The following is a 19,982-nucleotide window of genomic DNA, read 5'->3' as shown; positions in this document are numbered from 1 at the left end:
TCTGTCTGTCTGTCTGTCTGTCTGTCTGTCTGTCTGTCTGTCTGTCTGTCTGTCTGTCTGTCTGTCTGTCTGTCTGTCTGTCTGTCTGTCTGTCTGTCTGTCTGTCTGTCTGTCTGTCTGTCTGTCTGTCTGTCTGTCTGTCTGTCTGTCTGTCTGTCTGTCTGTCTGTCTGTCTGTCTGTCTGTCTGTCTGTCTGTCTGTCTGTCTGTCTGTCTGTCTGTCTGTCTGTCTGTCTGTCTGTCTGTCTGTCTGTCTGTCTGTCTGTCTGTCTGTCTGTCTGTCTGTCTGTCTGTCTGTCTGTCTGTCTGTCTGTCTGTCTGTCTGTCTGTCTGTCTGTCTGTCTGTCTGTCTGTCTGTCTGTCTGTCTGTCTGTCTGTCTGTCTGTCTGTCTGTCTGTCTGTCTGTCTGTCTGTCTGTCTGTCTGTCTGTCTGTCTGTCTGTCTGTCTGTCTGTCTGTCTGTCTGTCTGTCTGTCTGTCTGTCTGTCTGTCTGTCTGTCTGTCTGTCTGTCTGTCTGTCTGTCTGTCTGTCTGTCTGTCTGTCTGTCTGTCTGTCTGTCTGTCTGTCTGTCTGTCTGTCTGTCTGTCTGTCTGTCTGTCTGTCTGTCTGTCTGTCTGTCTGTCTGTCTGTCTGTCTGTCTGTCTGTCTGTCTGTCTGTCTGTCTGTCTGTCTGTCTGTCTGTCTGTCTGTCTGTCTGTCTGTCTGTCTGTCTGTCTGTCTGTCTGTCTGTCTGTCTGTCTGTCTGTCTGTCTGTCTGTCTGTCTGTCTGTCTGTCTGTCTGTCTGTCTGTCTGTCTGTCTGTCTGTCTGTCTGTCTGTCTGTCTGTCTGTCTGTCTGTCTGTCTGTCTGTCTGTCTGTCTGTCTGTCTGTCTGTCTGTCTGTCTGTCTGTCTGTCTGTCTGTCTGTCTGTCTGTCTGTCTGTCTGTCTGTCTGTCTGTCTGTCTGTCTGTCTGTCTGTCTGTCTGTCTGTCTGTCTGTCTGTCTGTCTGTCTGTCTGTCTGTCTGTCTGTCTGTCTGTCTGTCTGTCTGTCTGTCTGTCTGTCTGTCTGTCTGTCTGTCTGTCTGTCTGTCTGTCTGTCTGTCTGTCTGTCTGTCTGTCTGTCTGTCTGTCTGTCTGTCTGTCTGTCTGTCTGTCTGTCTGTCTGTCTGTCTGTCTGTCTGTCTGTCTGTCTGTCTGTCTGTCTGTTCGTATGAAAGTATAAAAGCTAGAAGATTGGCATTTTGCATGCAGATTCTAGGAGCTCCTACGCAGCGCAAGTTTGTTTCAAAAAAAATGCCACGCCCCCTCTAACGCCCACAGTTTTAAAGCTATAATGAAAATAGTAACTAATATATATTCGCTTCGTCAATACCTATCGATTGGCCAAGTAAAAAATTGCCACGCCCACTCTAACGCCCACAAACCCAATACACGCTTTAACCTGGCCAGCGCCTACATTTCCGCCTTTCATGACCAGTAGTACCAATATCTGGCGGTAGATGGCGCAATACAATATACACTAGCGCCATCTAGGAAATGGCATTGGAAAAAATCTGCCTTTTTTTCTGTAGTCACTCTAATTCACATTATGTTAATGAAAATTTTAAATTATTTGAAACGGGGCGCGCATTTTGTCTCTTTTTGCTCGTATACGTTTTTCACAAGTGCATTCACCTGCGCTAGAGAGAGACGGAAGATGTGCTAGGCAGAATTGAAAGTTCTAGAAAGCCTCTTCTAGAAAGAGATCCCTGTGTAAAAATCGAGCGGCGAAAAACATATAAGAAGGCCTATTTCTGTTAAGTTGTTTAGCTGAGTAACGGGTATCTAATAGTCGAGGCACTCGAATATAGCGTTCTCTCTTCTTTTTTATATATTCGTGAACAATTATATTAGCAGACCAAAAATTTGGGTCAAGAAGTTTGGAGAACAGTTCATCCGGAACAAGTATTTTAAATGAAGAATAATCTCTTATTTGTTTAAAATTAAATTTAGTGATGTCAATACCTTTTTGATTGGAAAGGGAGAGTTTCGAGACAATATAATGCATCACGTTGTTGACTGTGAGTGCTGCATTCAATCTTGACACAAAAATAGCCTTCCTAGGTACCATGAGAGTGAGTGGTACCGGAGAAGAGGGAGCTGGGCTATTACTGTTCTTCCTAGGGATCATGCTAGAAAGTGGAACAGGAGGAGGTACAAGGGTATTATCTAGGGGCAGTACGAGGTGCGGCAGAGCCCCCGAAGTGGCAACAGCCGGCGACCGATTAGTAGGCCCTAAAGACTCAGGCGAAGCTACGGTCCGTCCTCATCGCACGACATATAGCTTGCAGTGGGACTGGGAAGAGAGAGGTTGCTCGAGAGATCTGGAACATGTAGAGAAATATTAGGCAGTGTAGGATTACGATTTATATTTAAAGATATTTGATTAAGAAGGATACGACCTTTAAAGTTTGAGTCGAAAACATTAAACCGACTTAATAAGTCCGTAAATTCAGCACGTAAGGCCTGGAACTCAAGCTCCATTTGCCTCATAAATGATCTAATATCAATTTTGATATGTAGGCATGTAGGGCACGTCCAGTCCAGGTTGGCATTAGACCTAGTACGATCCGCAATTTGGGCCGCACTATTCCCAAAGTCAACACATTTAGCGTGCGCGATGTTCTCACATAACCAGCAATTAACAATCGGCTGACGAGAAGTGATTTTGCCAGTAAATTGGCAACCAACAACACAGCAAGCAGACATTGTTACAAGTTAAAGTAAGATAAAAATGTAGAAATGTCGATTTATACTGCATGCTGATATTTTCTTTGCTCGGCCGATTCTGCTATCCACACGCATTATCTCATAGGTATCTAGAAAAAGACAATCTTTTGTGAGGCGAGCTTTGGGAGAACGCTTACCAGTTTTTAGTACAGACAAATCGTCGGGATAGGATTCTTGTTGCACAAACTTGCACCATACGTTTACTGCCTATTCAATTTCTTCCGTGCACAAATTTCCAAGTTTACGATTTTCTGAGTTACTCTTGACATTGTTCCAAAATCTTCGAATTTTGCCGTGCTAGCATTTGTGGTATCATTGTTGGGGTTGATCGGTTTGAATCCTGAGTTTCTTCAAAGTTGTTTAAAATATGCTGATCTTAGCTCTTGTGATGACGTATCCATTCCGATGTACGCTCGTGCTGTTCCTGAGTTTGAATCGCTGATCGAATGGAGATGTTGGATCGAGTAGAATTTCTAGCAGAATACTCTGAAAGAACAGATTTAGCATTTATAACATTTTTCTTACTGACCATTGCATCTTTTTCTGCAAAAAGAAGATCCAATTCTCTTTCCAGCATATCTATGGATTCACGCATTCCAGCCAACTCCTCTTTTTTGGCGGAAGAAGGATTGTTTTCTGATGCCGTAAGTTTGCGTTTAATTTCCGTGAGTTTGGCTTTTTTGTTGAAAATTGCTCGCTGTATTTCAACATTTTCCGCATCCACATCTTGTATCTGTGCCAGGAGCACCAATTTTTCTTTCAGATCTGAAGCATTGGACCCGTCACTGTCTTCGGTGGCGACAAACGTTATGGCTTCTACTATTTTTGTAGCCAATTCGTTTTGTGTCGCGTTCTTACCCACACTTACATATGTCGAAGAAGGCACAGACTCGCAACAACGCGTTTAGACTGATTTCTTTCCCTATTTCCCGTACATGTTCCTGTTTTTCGGATTTGCTGTATGAAAGGCTTCAAAAGCGCGAAGTTGCCTCTTTATTAAGGTTTCCGTGATGAATTTTCGATACACTGCGAAATGGACGTCTAGGAGCGATTGTGATTTCCACGAATCAATGTTGTTGATCTGCTGCTGATTCCATTTCCACATTTTTGATTCGTAGTGTTGTTATGGACTGTATTTTAAGGTGTTAGTGTCGAAATATCGATCCTGCGATCGAAGGACCACTTTGTTAAATAATATTTTTTTCTAATTTTTCTAATTATTTTTCTTGGACGTTGATGCACTATGGTCAGTACAATCAAGTGGCCCTTACGACACCAAGCAATGCTTGTTACGCGCGGGGCCCTACACCGTTTTGGGCGAACGAAATCGCGGACAAAGAAGACAATTTCACAATAGACAATTAAAAATACATGCAGGTCAAAATACGAATAGTCAAGATACATAAAATAAAACTAATTAGTTGCTAAGTAGGATAGTATTATTGATTTAAAGATAGGCAGTGAGTCGGTAGTAGTTATTACGTAATAAAGTCTATTATAGTCATTGCAGAGTACTCTAAAAGGTTCATGCATTGCGTAATTAGAGATACAACGATTTAAAACTAGAGAAATATATAGTTTCTTGTGAATCTATTTGGCACATTAAAATGCAGGCGACCCAGTAACTCGGGACTCTCCACATCACCATGAATAAGATTCCTAATAAACGTTATACCAAGCATAGTTCTTCGATTAACTAATGATGGTAAGTTAATTAGAATTAGTCTACTAGAGTAGGATGGCAGTATTTGCCATTTATTTACCATTGTAGTAATGTGATCAGAAAATTTAGGTTTAGGATCCATAAAGACTCCAAGGTCGTCAGCATGCGTTATTCTATCTAACCCACAACCGCTTAAAGTATAAGTTGAATAGTGAGGGCTGACACGGAAAAAGGTCATTAGTTTACACTTAGAACCATTTAAATTTAAATCATTATTCATGCACCATGTTTGAAATGCATTGAGATCAGATTGTAAAGCTAAACTTTGTGAGGGATCATTAAATTGCAGGCACAACTTAACGTCATCTGCGTACATAAGTACACGTGAGTTCGTTAGGACTAGAGGAAGGTCATTAATAAATAATGTAAACAGGAGCGGACCAAGATGACTTCCTTGTGGTACATTCAAATAACTTAAGATCCTCTTAAGAAGAGCATCAGGAAACCCCAAAAGGTCCAATTTCCTAACTAAAATCGGATGGTTTACAGCAGGGGTGCTCATTCCTATGGCACACGAGCACAATTGTTTTTGTAATAGCACTAAGCATACGGCAGTGCACTCGCAATGCTTGCCTATGCACACCCCGAGTCCTCTTTGTATCGCTGTCCTTAATAGATAAGAGCGAGCCAAGCCAACAACAAATTCCATTGAAGTTTTTTTTCCTCCTCAACTCACAATGCAAAGTGTTGTTGTCTTTTTCATGACTGTGTGTAACTTGTTACTCGCGTGCGTGTGTTTTTCCTTTAATGGTGTTTGTAACTGCACTTACTGACTGACCAACTTCTTTTTGGTTCGAAATACATTTAAAATGAAATCTGGTATTCTTTTGTTAGAGGTATTCATACTGTTGGAATACCCCTATTCCTCTACAGAAATACTGTACTGGTCATACTGACTGATCTTCTCTCTCTTTCTTGTGGCTTTTTCCTGAGCTAAGTTGTGGTGCTGGTGTTGCGGTAAAATTAAATAATAAAATCATTAAACATAACTACATCTGTGTCATTATTGGGTGTATTTAGCATCATAAACAATAGCTTATGGGCCCAGTCCATGCCTAATAAACAATTGATCTGTGAAACAGTTTATATAAAAAGTCTTATTTCAATTTCTTAAAAATTTCTAGTTCTTGTGAAATTGTAATTTCTTGTGAAATTACATTGAGTTGAGTTCCGCGTGTGTATACCTATACTTGTACAACTGCATATGTATGCACAGTAAAATGGACAGGGCAAAACGTAACATAAAGCCATACGCAATTTGGAAATTTAGAATTAGGGCTCTTTTGACCGAACTGGATGTACTTAGGGTCATTGATGAGGATATACCTGCCAAAGTGGATGAAAAGTGGACGAAAGCAGAGCGTTGTGCAAAATGTACGTTAATAGAGTACCTTACCGATTCGTTTTTGAACTTTGCCACAAGCGATATAACTGCTCGTCAAATTCTTGGAAATTTGGACTCTGTATATGAACGAAAAAGTTTAACGTCGCTTGCTTTCTCTTAAGCTATCGAGTGAAATGTCCTTATTGCCCCATATTACTATTTTTGATGAATTGACAAGTGGGTTGTTGGCCGCAGGTGTAAAAATAGAAGAGATGGATAAAGTGTCTCATTTGTTGATTACATTGCCTTCGGCTTATGATGGTGTCATTACAGCAATAGAGACATTATCAGAGGATAATTTAACATAAGCATTTGTTAAGAATAAATTGCTAGACCAGGAAACTAAAATTAAAAATGATCATAATGACACTAGCAAGAAAGCTTTAACCACGATCGTTCAAAACAAAAAAAACAATTTATTTAAAAATTGTGCAACTAAACAAAAGAAAATATTTAAGGGAAATTTTAAGAATAGGGTTAGATGTCACCACCGTGACAAAGAAGGACACATTAAAAAGGATTGCTACCAATATAAAAGAATTATAAATGAAAGAAATAAAGAGAATAAAAATTACGATAAACAAGCTAAAACAGCAACATCGCAAGGCATTGCATTAATGGTCAAAGAAGTGCAAGAAAAGTCCCGGGTAGATAAATGTGGATTTATTCATGATTCCGGTGCAAGTGATCATCTGCTAAAAGATGAGTCGCTGTTCATCGATAGTGTGGAATTGGTGCCGCCGCTGAAGATAGCTGTGGCCAAGCAAGGTGAATATATCTACGCATCCAAGCCTGGCATTGTGCGTTTGTGCAATGACCACGAAATAACACTGGAGGATGTGCTGTATTCCGAGCAGGCTGCTGGAAACTTGATGTCGGTGAAGCGCCTACAGAAGGCAGGAATGTCAATCAAATTTGACAAGAATGGAGTAACCATTTCCAAGAATGGATTGACGGTGGTCAAGAATTCAAGTATGTTTAACAATATACATATTTTTCAGTTTCAAGCATTTAATATAGATGCGAAACATATAAATAATTTTCGATTATGGCATGAGAGGCTTGGTCTTATAAGCAATGGCAAGTTATTAGAAATAAAACGAAATAATATGTTTAGTGATAACAGTCTTTTTAATAATTTAGAGCTATCGGATGAAATTTTCGAGCCATGCTTAAATGGAAAACAAGCTAGGTTACCGTTAAAACAATTTAAAGATAAAACACATATTAAAAGACCCCTATTTGTTTTGCACTCAGATGTTTGTGGACCCATTACTCCAGTTACACTAAATGACAAAAATTACTTTGTGATCTTTGTTGATGAGTTTACACACTATTGTGTAACTTACTTAATAAAACACAAATCTGACGTATTCAATATGTTTAAAGACTTTTTAGCTAAATGTGAAGCTCATTTTAATTTGAAAATTGTTAGTTTGTACATTGACAATGGGAGAGAATATATCTCACATGAGATGCGTCAGTTTTATGTTAATATAAGAAAATCACAAAATTTCTTCGGCTTTTGGGATATATCTTCAATAGTGGTTAACCAATTTTGGTAATCTTTTCGGAATTAAATAGTTACATGTCTCTTTTATACGGTCGTTTTGGAAAATTCAATCTAACTCAACCACAAGAGGAGGTGGGCGCATTCAAAATTTTAAAGTCACAGCAAAGTTTAAAAATCTTCATTTGTGAACAGCGTTTAAAAATTAAATAAAAATATTTTCTTCTACGATGCATTTTTGATAAATATAAATATAAATATTTTTAAAGCAAGGGTCACTTGTGCTCAAAAATAGTTATGCTTTACGAAAAATAGTGAAAGGTTTGGGCACTGTTTGTGAATTTATTTATTATTTAATTTTTGAACGCTGTTCACAAAGGAAGATTTTTAAACTTTTCTGTGACTTAAAAATTTTGAATGCGCCCACCTCCTCTTGTGGTTGAGTTAGATTGAATTTTCCAAAACGACCGTATAAAAGAGACATGTAACTATTTAATTCCGAAAAGATTACAAAAATTGGTTGACCACTATTGAAGATATATCCCAGAAGCCGAAGAAATTTTGTGATTTTCTTAAATTAAAGATACCGCAAATACCAGAGCTGATGGACTATAGGCGTAGTGGCGACTTATGCTTAGAAAAGCCTCATTTATCGAAATAAAATGGTGGCAGGCCTGGACACCGACCCATGTCACATTTTGTCGGCCTGTGTAATAGTTTAAATAAATTTGTATTAAGCACTCACACTGTCTTCAATTATGTGCCAAATTCATACGATGAAATTCAGTATAGGAATGATAAGTTGTTTTGGGAGGAAGCCATAAAAACAGAGTTAAGTGCCCATGAACTAAATAATACCTGGACAATCGTAAAAAGTCCTACACATAAAATAATAGTAGATATCAAATGGGTTTTTTCCGTTAAATATAACGAACTAGGACTCCTACTAGATATAAAGCTAAATTAGTTGCACGAGGATTTACTCAAAAATACCAAGTCGATTATGAAGAGACTTCTGCTCCTGTAGCTAGAATTTCCAGTTTCCGATTTATATTATCGTTAGCAGTATAATATAACTTGAAAGTCCATCAAATGGATGTAAAAACAGCATTCTTAAATGGCACTTTAAAAGTGGAAATATATATGAGACTTCCTCAAGGTGTACAGGGCAAAGGTGACAATGTATGACAATGTAAATTGAATAAGGCAATTTACGGTCTCAAACAAGCCGCTAGATGCTGGTTTGAAGTTTTAAGCAAGCATTGAAAGACTGTGAGTTTGTTAACTCTTCCGTAGATCGCTGTATATATATCCTTGATAAAAGTGATATCAAGGAAAATATTTATGTGCTGTTATATGTTGATGATGTGGTGATAGCTACGGGAAATATGACAACAATGAACAAATTCAAAAATTATTTAATGAAAAAGTTTAGAATAACCGATCTAAAAGAAATAAAACATTGTATTGGTATTAGAATAGAAATGTATGAAGATAAAATGTTCCTGAGCCAAGCTGCATATGCTAAAAGAATATTAAGTAAATTTAACATGGAAAATTGCAATGCAGTTAGTACTCCCTTACCCAACAAACTAAATTATGAGTTACTTAATTCAGATGAAAACTGCAATGCTCCATGTCGTAATCTCATAGGATGTTTAATGTACATACACGTCCCGACTTAACTACTGCAGTAAATATTTTAAGTAGATATAGTAGCAAAAATATTCCGAGCTATGGCGGTGCTTAAAAAGGATCCTTAGGTATTTAAAGGGAACTATTGAAATGAAACTTATTTTTAAAAGAAATGCTGAGTTTAAAATAAAAAAATAAAGGAAACAAGATTGATAGAAAAAGTACCACAGGGTATTTATTCAAAATGTTCGATTTAAATTTAATTTGTTGGAACACAAAAAGGCAGAACTCAGTAGCAGCCTCATCAAGCTGAGTACATGGCATTATTTGAAGCTGTGAGGTTAGCGCTGTGGCTAAAATCTCTTCTTAGTAGTGTTAATATCAATCTCGAAAATCCAATTAAAATTTGCGAAGATAACCAAAGCTGTATCAGTACAGCAGTAATCCCTCATGTCATAAACGAGCCAAACATATTGATATAAATACCACTTTGCCAGAGAACAAATTGAAACTAACACCATTTGTCTTGAGTATATTTCCACAGAGAATCAACTTGCTGATATTTTCACAAAGCCACTGCCTGCCGCTAAGTTCTATGAAATACTACACGAGTTGGGATTACTACAAGATGACTGATCCACTGGTTGCTGATGCTGAAGTTTTTTTTATTTTGAATTTAATCGATCTCATGAAATACTTTTGTTCCTTTTTTCTTTGTATAAGCATTAAGTTATTGAAATTTAAAATTCTTTGTAAACATATGTATATGTAAGATTGATCTGAGCGGGTTTTTCTGGTTTTCCCCCGTATCCTTGCAGCAAATGCTGGATCATATAACTATTCCCAGAATGCACACCACCCACACTAAGTACATAACAAATACAAGTGAATATATTATGTTAAGTTTATAATTTTATAGATGTTATTTCTGAGGGGGCGTGTTGGAATACCCCTATTCCTCTACAGAAATACCATTGAAATACCATTTAGTATATATCCTTTTTGACTTTAATGAAGACATAGCCTTTGGTCATACTGACTGATCTTCTCTCTCTTTCTTGTGACCTTTTCTTGAGCTAAGTTGTGGTGCTGGTGCTGCGGTGTAATTACCCTGCAGTTCCATTCAGCGCTTTGAGCACTAAGCGCTCAATCAGTAGTGAATTTGTATGAAAAATAGCGCTGATTTTAACAGGGCTCATCACTGCCAGAAACTAGCGCTTTCTTAGCACCTGTTCATCACCATTTTTCAGCGCTTAGTTCATCACCAAATTCGGCGCCTTATTGGCGCTATTTTAGCGCCGAAATATTACCCAAAATCATCAGCAAAGAGAGAGAAAAACAAAAAATATGTTGAATTTCATCGCCTTTATCTAAAGGTTTATTTCTTTTCACTTCATTTTACTACATCATTTTTGGTAAATTACGGTGACTAGGGTCTTCGGTACGTTTGTCATGGCTTCCGGAGTCTTGGTGAGCTCCGTTTTCGCGCATGGATATTTTTCACACATCTCCGCATTCTCTCCGCAGGCTCTGCAGGCTTCACTTGACCAATGGGATTTGAATTTGGAAAATATATATTTTTATAATATTAGAATATTAGACAAGAACGATAGAAACTTACTTAGAAGTGCAAAAATAACATCCTTCTGGGCTGTAGGACAAAATTATCTCATCTAAAATTATATTGTTTATGCACCTTGTACCATCAGCTTGACCTAAAAATAAAACATACAAATTCTAAAAATGAGAAGCTATAATAATTTTGACAAGACAAAATTACTTACCTAAAAACCTTTGAACTCGAAAACAACTTATCACAGCTAGAACGCAATTGAAAAACGCGGAACAACGGCGCCTGCTTTTCAGAAATAGAAAAAGAATACTGAGCGAGAAAAACAACATCTGCAATTTCAATCTCTCTTATTGTTCTTTTCCCTTTGCCACGATGCGCTTGCATGATTTGAGAGAGAGAAATTTGGGAGACCGTCGTCTCTGGAGCCGTTTAGGTCGGCTCATGATGGAACTATACAAGGTGATCTCGTCGCGAGAGCTGCCCTCTTTTGAGGACGTTATTTGTGCCAGTCTCTATCTAGCTTTCTCATTCTATCGCTTAAGAGAGACAGAGAGGTAAACATATTTAACGACGAGACCACCTTGTATAGTTTCACCATGGGTCGGCTCTGTCGGTGACGGTGATTGAGAGAGAGGGGGTTGGTGAGAGAGTCGCTTCTGCAGAGGCTCTGCCGGCGTCGCAGTCGACGCAGTGCTATTTAGGGCTCGGTCTGAATTCGGGAACTGCAGGGTATATTTATATTTCATTATTGGGAATATTTAGCATCATAAACAATACATACAAATAAAATAAATAAGAAATTTAAATTGAAATAAAATTTAGCAATGATAAATGGTGCGTTCTAATGTTGTAAACGCTTTCGGTTTTGCGTCCATGTGCCAGCCAATACTCTAGCATTTCTGCATGGCTTACGCCTATGTTGTCTAGCAAAAAGTTTGTTTTTTTAAACAGGAGCAAAAACGAGCAAAAAAGGTTAATGTGATCGTATTGTAAATACATTTAAGAACAAAACTGCGTTATTAGTTTTTATAATCCGGCACAATCCAACCTACTTTTATCCCACGAAACACATACAAAAGCACATATACACAAACCCACATCACATTAAACAAACACTTAAGTTTTACATACCTCCACTAATATTTTCCATTTTACTTTGTTTTAAAATGTTAAGTAGAACTTTTGCAATCTTACTATAAAATGTGCTATTGTTCAGTGAGTCAAAACGTCAACATTTCTGTTCATCGAACAGCTTACTTTCAGGGCCACCGAATTTAGCAGGGCTGCAATTTCAGTAACTAAATTGCGATTTTTAAATGCAGCGTTTTCTCGTCCGTACTTTAGTTTGCCTGCCGGGACAACGGAGCGATAAAAACAAAATGGTTTACTCGTCCTTATGTTAGCGCAGGTAGCGAAAAATTTTGTCTCGGTACTTCATCCACCGTGCCAAATTTGTGCGGTTGGATTTGTGCGCAAGTGTTGCCAGACATTTCATTCGAAAACAGCTGATTCTATTTACAGTTAAATATATATCAAAATTGTTAGAGTCATCCAATTGATTTTAAAATGAATTCCCGAGCGATTTATCTTCAAACTCTGTGGGATATCGTCGAATTGTCTGAAGTGCGAACCTATCGGCGCAGATATCAGACCAAAGAAATTACTTTGAACATTACAGTGATGTAGAATTTGTTAAAAGGTTTCGCTTGCGTAGGAGCACGGTGCTATTTCTTTTGCAAAAAATTGTTTTGCGACTTGACTCTAAAGTAAAGAAAAATAAGAAAGGAAGTTAACTTCGGCCAGCCGAAGTTTATATACCCTTGCAGGTATGCCTACCTAAAATGTTGTTTTTACATTGTCAGAAATCAAAAAGCCTACTTTCTATAAAGTTTTTTCTATTATTTTGTTAATTATTCCTATGGCAGCCATAAGATATAGTGGTCCGATCCGGCTCGTTCCGACGTATGTACTACCTGCAATAGAAAGAAGACTTTTGGGATCGCGATAGCTTTAAAACTGAGAGACTAGTTCGCATAGAAACGGACAGACGGACATGGCTAGATGGGCTCGGCTGATGCTGATCAAGAATATATATGGGCACTTCCAAAATGTCGCTCGGGACATTTGCACACCTTTAAAGTTGAAAAAAAATTTTAAAACAATAGATTTTAATTTTAATTATGGACTTTTCTTTTCACTCTTCCCAAGCTCTATTTTTGGTAAAAATCTTGATTTTGTACCACTTTTAGTTTTTAAGATATCAGTAAAAAAACTGCCGTATTCGCTCGGGACAAAAATAGAAGTGGATTTCGGGGAAGTTCATACAACACCAGAAATTAGCGAATTCTGATGGAATATTTGAATGCGATTTTTTTAGAATGTTGTTCAAACATGTCGCTGTGAAATGCTTTTGGTTTTACTCAAAAATTCTTTGCCGTTTTTTTTTTATGCAGTTTCAACCACATTCGCTCGGGACATGTCGCTCGGGACATTTTTTCCGACTGTTTTGTAAAGCGGATTTCTTTACCTCTATCTCTCAATTGCTGGATGTTTTGCTATTAACTTAATAGTTTAGCATGTGAATGAAGCATTCAGTACAGAAAAATGCCAGATATTAGCATTCCTATAGGATAAATTAACAACAGAAGACAGGTCCACAAAAATAACAAAAAAATAGCCAAAAACTGATTTTTGCCTATATTGGTGGGGTTTGTCATAAAAATAATCAAACTATACTCCGAATTTGTAGTTAAGCTCAGTATCCAACTAATTAGAAACTAATATCGGGGCAAAATCATGTGGAAATATGTTTTATTCAAGTTTCAAGGTTTTTGGCTTGGTGGACTTTTTTTTGGAAGTGCCCATATACTTTATGTGGTCGGAAACGTCTCCTTCACTGCGTTGCAAACATCTGACTGAAATTATTATACCCTCTGCAAGGGTATAAAAAGTGCATTCATTTGATTTAACTAATTCCATATAATCAAAAACCATCATTATAGGGAAACGGCAATACAGTCATGGGTTAAGCTTCTAATAGCTTTTAGATTCTACGCAAGCGGCAGTTTTCTTATAACTGTTGGCGATTTTTGTGGTGTTAGCGTGGCCACAGCCAGTCAAGTTGTTAGGGAAGTTTCTTTTGCTATAGCGTCTTTTTTAAAACAATTTATGAAGTACCCGCGTACTGGAAATGTTGTTGATATTTATAAAATAGCAAAGTTTTCGAAAGTCATATTTCGCATCAGTGATATGGTATAAGGTAGCGCAAAAATAGTACGCTACCTTTTCTTGTTACATGATACATGGCATGTATCGATAGTCGAAATATCGAAACTTATTAACATAATAATTTGAATAAAAACCATAAATTCGGTGGAATTCTTTATAATTGTTCAGCCATTTTTGATTTTTATGTATCTACGATAGCTGTGAGCAGTGCTGCAGTTGCGGAGGCAGGAAAAATATTTTTTTTTAAATTGCGCGCGCACTGTTTGATATATTTTTTTACTTTTACGTCAATGAAATGTATCATGAGCGTTCAGCAGAACAAACTTGATCACTGATTACTGATCCATCAGTGATCAGGTATCATGTTGCTCTGCTGAACGCAGAATTTAATTTCCCGGAGGCGATTCCGAAGACACCATTTCTACAACGCACGTGTTTGTCCACTTGTCCAAAATTTGTTTTTTAAGTTTTGAAAATTTGATATGACGTTCATCACATCGATATGAAAAACTTTTGTTCTACCACTTTTGGAAAAACTCGCTAGCTTAGCGGGAAAACAGCTATAAATAGCTAAAATTCGGAAAGCCGTAACTTCTATACTACTAAAGCTACAGACTTGTGATGCATCTCGTTTGAAAGGTATTTTTAAATGCTATAAACGCCTTCTATTTGCAATTTGTGTAAATGTAATAGTTAAAAAAATATGAACAAAAGACAATTTTTTAAAACTTTTTTTTTAGCTTTTTCTTATTTTTCTCAAAAACGGCTCTAACGATTTTTTTTAAAACCTTAAACTGTATAGCCCTTGAGATTCCTTAAATTTTGGTATGTAACACATTACTGTAAAAAGTCACGTTTAAAAGTTATTTTTATACGAAAATAGCCACTTTTGCCAGCTTAGAACAACTAACGCTTCCTGAGTGTTGAATTTTGTGCGTGGGTATCCAAACTGTATATTAGGGTCATGAAATCAGTTAATTTGCATTTAACAGTTCCATATAGGAATCTTTTGTTCTGCGACTTTTGGAAAAACCCTCTACTTTAGCAAGAAAAAAGCTAAAAATAGCTCAATTTCGTTAGTTTGTAAGTTCTACACTACTAAAGGTATTTTGAAATACTTCAACGCCTTTTTAACTTAATTCGTTAAAATACAATAGTTTAAAAATTATGATTTATGACCAATTTAAATTTAAATGTTTATATTAGCACCTATGAGAGCAAAAATAAACAAACAAAAACTTCTGATATCAAATAAAAACACCTCTTAACGAAGTAAAAAACTAGTGACGATCGCACCTTCAACGTACAAAAGTTCTGATATCAACATTTGTGACGAAAAATTATTACACTCGTCATTAAATAGACTTTCTAATATTTTCTCATTCGGAACGCTGCAATAGAAAATGCCTGTGAAGGGAAAAAGGCTGGAATAGTTTGGTCGGAACGAGCCGGATCGGACAACTATATCATATAGCTCCCATAGGAATAATCGGGGAACAAAATTTAAAAAAAAAATATATCTTGGGTGTTTTTGAACCTATAACCTCCTACTTTTGGAAATGCCATTTTTTATCTTATTCTGAATTTCGAATAAATTTTTTTCAAAATCGGACGACTATATCATTTAGCTGCCATAGGAACGATAGCAAAATTAATAGGAGTATAATAGGAAATAAATTATTGCTTCGTTAATTTTTATCGTATTCTCTTCTACTCTGGGATATGACTTTTTTTAATGTTTTCGAATTTCGATTTTAATTTTATCAATATTGAACTACTATATCATATAGCTGCCATAGGAGCGATCGGAAAATTAGTGATTAATAGGAATTACCTGCAAGGGTATATAAGCTTCGCCGAAGCTAGCTTCCTTTCTTGTTATATGCTAAAACGCTTTTTTAACTATCAGTCTTACACTTCGGCACTTAAAAAAGAATTCTTTTTACAAATTATCAAAGAGACGTCAAGCAGTCGATGGATTTTCTTTATAGTAAAATTTTTTCTGTGGCAAAAAAAAAGAGGAAAACTTTTTAAAAATTTCTCAATGCACCATGGTAAAATGATCAAACAAAGAAGGTTGTGAGTCATGCGCAGTAGATCATTACATAATCGAATTTAATACAAAATCCATTTAAATTAAGTAAATATATAACCCATTGGTAAAAACAGAAAAGTGGAGGAGCATTTACTTTTGTCCTTTTTTCCCTGTTTTTTTTTGGCTTATCTGTCCTGTTTTTCAAGCTGACTGATGGCAGCTCTGGTCATGTCCTAGAGTAAAAGAGAATAGGGGAGAGTGGGGCAATTTCGTCAGCATTTTTTCGAATCTTTTTTTTTGTCCATTTTGAGACACGCTAACGTATTTCTATTTTTATTGTTGTTATTAAAATGAGACATTCCCCATTTTTTTTAAATACCTTGGTGATTTAAAAAAAATTAAAAAGTAAAACCAATATACTGGGGCACTTCCGCCACATAGGGGGGTAAAATCGCCACACCACTTAGGCAATTTCGTCACCTGAAAAATGTAGGGAGTTTAACGCCTGTGAATATGCTACACTGATCAAGCGTACCATTTTTGTTGACGTCCTATATTTGTTGCTGCTGCTGGCAGTCTGTTCGTTAGCAAGCTCGTTAAATAAAAAAGATATATTTAAAATAGGTGCGCATTTCCCTAAGCGTAGGGTGGCGAAATTTCCCTACACAGTACTTTTTTAGAAATAATTATTTTTTTTCCGAAATTAGGCGCAAAGTTAAAAATCACTAACGCAGAAATACACATTATAGCACTGTGTATTATATAAAAAAACTGTATCTTATCCCTTTTCAATTGTGGCATACAAAAAAAATTTTTTCGAGAACTAAATGTAGCTTTTGAACTATTGAAACACATTTAATATTGTAGCTTAATTACACTGTGCAGCATTTTTAGTGCTTCTTAAATTTACCTCGATGGATGCTATATTTTTGGATTCTTTACGAATTCCCAAGTTAAACTGCGTTTTCCAACGCAAGGATTCTTAGCAAAAGGACGACTTTCAAGTTCGAAAAATGCTGAAATTGGCCAACTTTGCGTAGCTCTCAAAGGCAAATGGATTCATTGTTTGATTCGATGTTAAAGTTTTTTAAAAAATAAACTCTTTATCTTTCAAACCCCTTACTTGGAATAATTTTGGTATTTTTTTTAAGGCAGAAACAAATTCTAGAAAACATAGTCAAAAAACATAAAAGTATGTTTTCAGGAATTTATTTCTGCCTTAAAAAAAATCCTAAAAAAAGTATGGGATTTTAAAAAAGATAAGGAGTGTAACTTTTAAAAAACTTTCATATCGAATCAAACCATGCATCCATTTGCCTCTGAGAGTTCCGCAAAGTTTGCCAATTTCAGCATTTTTCCAACTTTGAGGTCCTTTTGCTAAGAATCCTTGCGTCGGGGAACTTTTTGGAAAACGCAGTTTAACTTGGGAGTTCGTAACGAATCCAAAAATATAGCATCCATCGAGGTAAATTTTTGATGCTGCATAGTGTTATCTTGACCTTCTGTGCAAAAAAAATGCATTGGTTGTGTCATGCCGTCTTGAAGGACTGAAACAAAAAATTTATATATTTTTACGACTTATGGATTGCGAGATATTGCAGGTGACATAATTGCCCCAGTGACGAAATTGCCACACTCTCCCCTACAATAAAAACCAAATAAGCTTAAATTTATTTCCTCTTACTTTCCCATTAATTTTCCGATCGTTACTATGGCAGCTATATGATATAGTCGTCTTATTTTTTAAATATTTAATTCGAATTTCAGAAATATTTAAAAAAATAATATCCCCAAGTGAAGAAGGTAATATTTCAAAAAACACCGAAGCTAGATTTTTTTAACGTTTTTTTCTGATTTTTCCTATGGGAGCTATAAGATATAGTTGTCCGATCCGGTTCCGACTTATATACTACCTGCAGTAGAAAGAAGACTTTTGGGAAAGTTTTAAGCCGATAGCTTAAAAACTGAGAGACTAGTTTGCGTAGAAATGGACAGACAGACGGACTCGTCTAGTGATGCTGATCAAGAATATATATACTTTATGGGGTCAGAAACGTCTCCTTCACTGCGTTGCAAACTTCTGACTGAAATCATAATACCCTTGCAGAGGGTATTATGATTTTTTATCTCCCATTTTGTTTTTTCCATATAATATGCAAACTGTTGCGCGCCATAGTGATGTGCAGAATTATAATAGTAAACAAGAGAGAACTCTATAGTCGGGTTGGCGTCCCAACTATCTAATAGGATGAAGATGAATATATAACATTTTTTTGATTGCGTATAACTATTTAATGAATGGTCCGATTTTAAAAATGTCTTCTACATTTTGAAAGGTATAAATATACACATGCATTTATACTTCTCAGATATCTTTAAAGGTGTGGGCGCCAGACACATTTTAAGATCGTTAGTGGGCGATTGTGGGCGTTAGAGGAGGTGCGCCCCTTGGCTGAAACAAAATTGCCCAAGAATATGTGTGGGAAATGTCAACAAGAGAGAACGCTATAGTCGGGTTGGCGTCCCGACTATCTAATACCACTTAGCTAAACGGAGTGCGAGGGAGATGGATATATAACAATTTTTTGATTGCGCATAACTTTTTAATGAATGGTCCGATTTGAAAAATGTCTTCTACATTTCGATAGGTATAAAAAGAAACATAAATACACATTGTATTGTATTGCATTGTACATGTATTGCACAAATAAGCATATTTAAATAATTAATTGGTCAAAAGCTCGAATCTTAAGATTAATAATTTACTTGGAAGCATGTTGGCCTTTAAGGCTCTTACCTCTTTTGCTTTACTTTTTGAAAAAAAAAACAGAAGCATTTTATCCACAGAACTGACTACACAGGCCGAAAAAATGTGACATGAGTCGGTGTCCAGGCCTCCCACCATTTTATTTCGATAAATGAGGATTTTCTAAGCATAAGTTGCCACTACGCCTATAGTCCATCAGCTCTGGTATTTGCGGTATCTTTAATTTAAGAAAATCACAAATTTTTTTCGTCTTTTGGGATATGTTTTCAAGAGTGGTAAACTAATTTTGGTAATCTTTTCGGAATTAAATAGTTACATGTCTCTTTTATACGGTCGTTTTGGAAAATTCAATCTATCTCAACCACAAGAGGAGGTGGGCGCATTCAAAATTTTAAAGTCACAGCAAAGTTTAAAAATCTTCATTTGTGATAATTCCTTTGATAATTTTACCATGGTACATTTTTGTGCGTATACGTAATAATCTAAAATTATTCAAATAATAAAAGCATTTCAAGTAACTACATAGGTAATAAAGGGTGTTTTTTTAGAGGTATAGAACTTTAAGTTGGCATCACTGTTCAATGTGGCGACCGATTTAACAGCTGTCAAGTGATTTATTCTCAGTTTGGTTTGGCAGTTCATCATGAATAGACTCACGCCTAAACAACGCTTGCAAATAGTTCAATTTTATGTCGAATGTAATGGTTCCGTGCGGAATACGTATCGCGCACTAATTTAATTTAATTTAATTTAATTTATTTTGGTTTTATCCCAGTGCTACAGGCTAAGTGAAGCCTTTTAGTTATGGCACCAGTCACTACGGGTACAATATTTTTACATTACATTTACATTTTTACATTTTATCTTACTTACTAACATTATAAAATCTTAAAAGCAAACAAACATAAGAAAAAACATTTTTATTGGACTACGTCCATTTTATCGTCGACAAAATCGTCCATCAGAGCAGTTAAATCGATTAACCTTGGAACGTTTTCGCACCACGTTTGCTCTTATTGATAACTCGCATCCCCAGAGACGCCGTACGGTGCGTACAGAAGAAGCTATTGCTACTGTAGAGCGTAGCATTGAGGAAGACCCGACTGAGTCCATCCGCCATCGAGCACAGGAATTGGATCTGTGTCTATCCACTTTATGGAAGATTTTGCGGAAGGATCTTGGCTTGCGTGCTTACAAAATAGAACTCGTGCAAGAATTGAAGCCAAACGATCATCAAGCAAGGCGTAGATTCGTCGAATGGGCCCAAAACCGCCTAAATTTACGTTTTGGACCTGTAAATTGGCCTCCAAGATCTTGTGATTTAACACCACTAGACCACTTTCTGAGGGGCCACAAACGCTAGACCATTTGGAAGACAA

General features: G+C 36.5%; 1 protein-coding gene and 1 long non-coding RNA gene across 3 annotated transcripts in view; both read right to left on the bottom strand.

Annotated features, from left to right (window-relative positions):
- The window catches only part of Gprk1 (G protein-coupled receptor kinase 1), a 366,678-nt gene that overhangs the window by 65,727 nt on the left and 280,969 nt on the right, over positions 1 to 19,982 (bottom strand). The gene's annotated exons all lie outside the window — the stretch shown is intronic.
- On the bottom strand, positions 10,256 to 10,995 carry LOC138912807 (uncharacterized). Of its 2 annotated transcripts, none has more exons than XR_011418365.1 (3): positions 10,785 to 10,995; positions 10,622 to 10,715; positions 10,256 to 10,542 (listed from the first exon to the last, which is right to left on the bottom strand). It is a non-coding gene; the product is annotated as an uncharacterized lncRNA (long non-coding RNA). The 2 variants fall into 2 exon arrangements; XR_011418364.1 differs by having other exon boundaries at positions 10,273 to 10,537; positions 10,785 to 10,987.

The sequence above is a fragment of the Drosophila takahashii genome, chromosome 2R, assembly GCF_030179915.1.
Source record: "Drosophila takahashii strain IR98-3 E-12201 chromosome 2R, DtakHiC1v2, whole genome shotgun sequence".
Lineage (NCBI taxonomy): Eukaryota > Metazoa > Arthropoda > Insecta > Diptera > Drosophilidae > Drosophila > Drosophila takahashii.
This window is presented reverse-complemented; position numbering and strand designations above follow the sequence as displayed.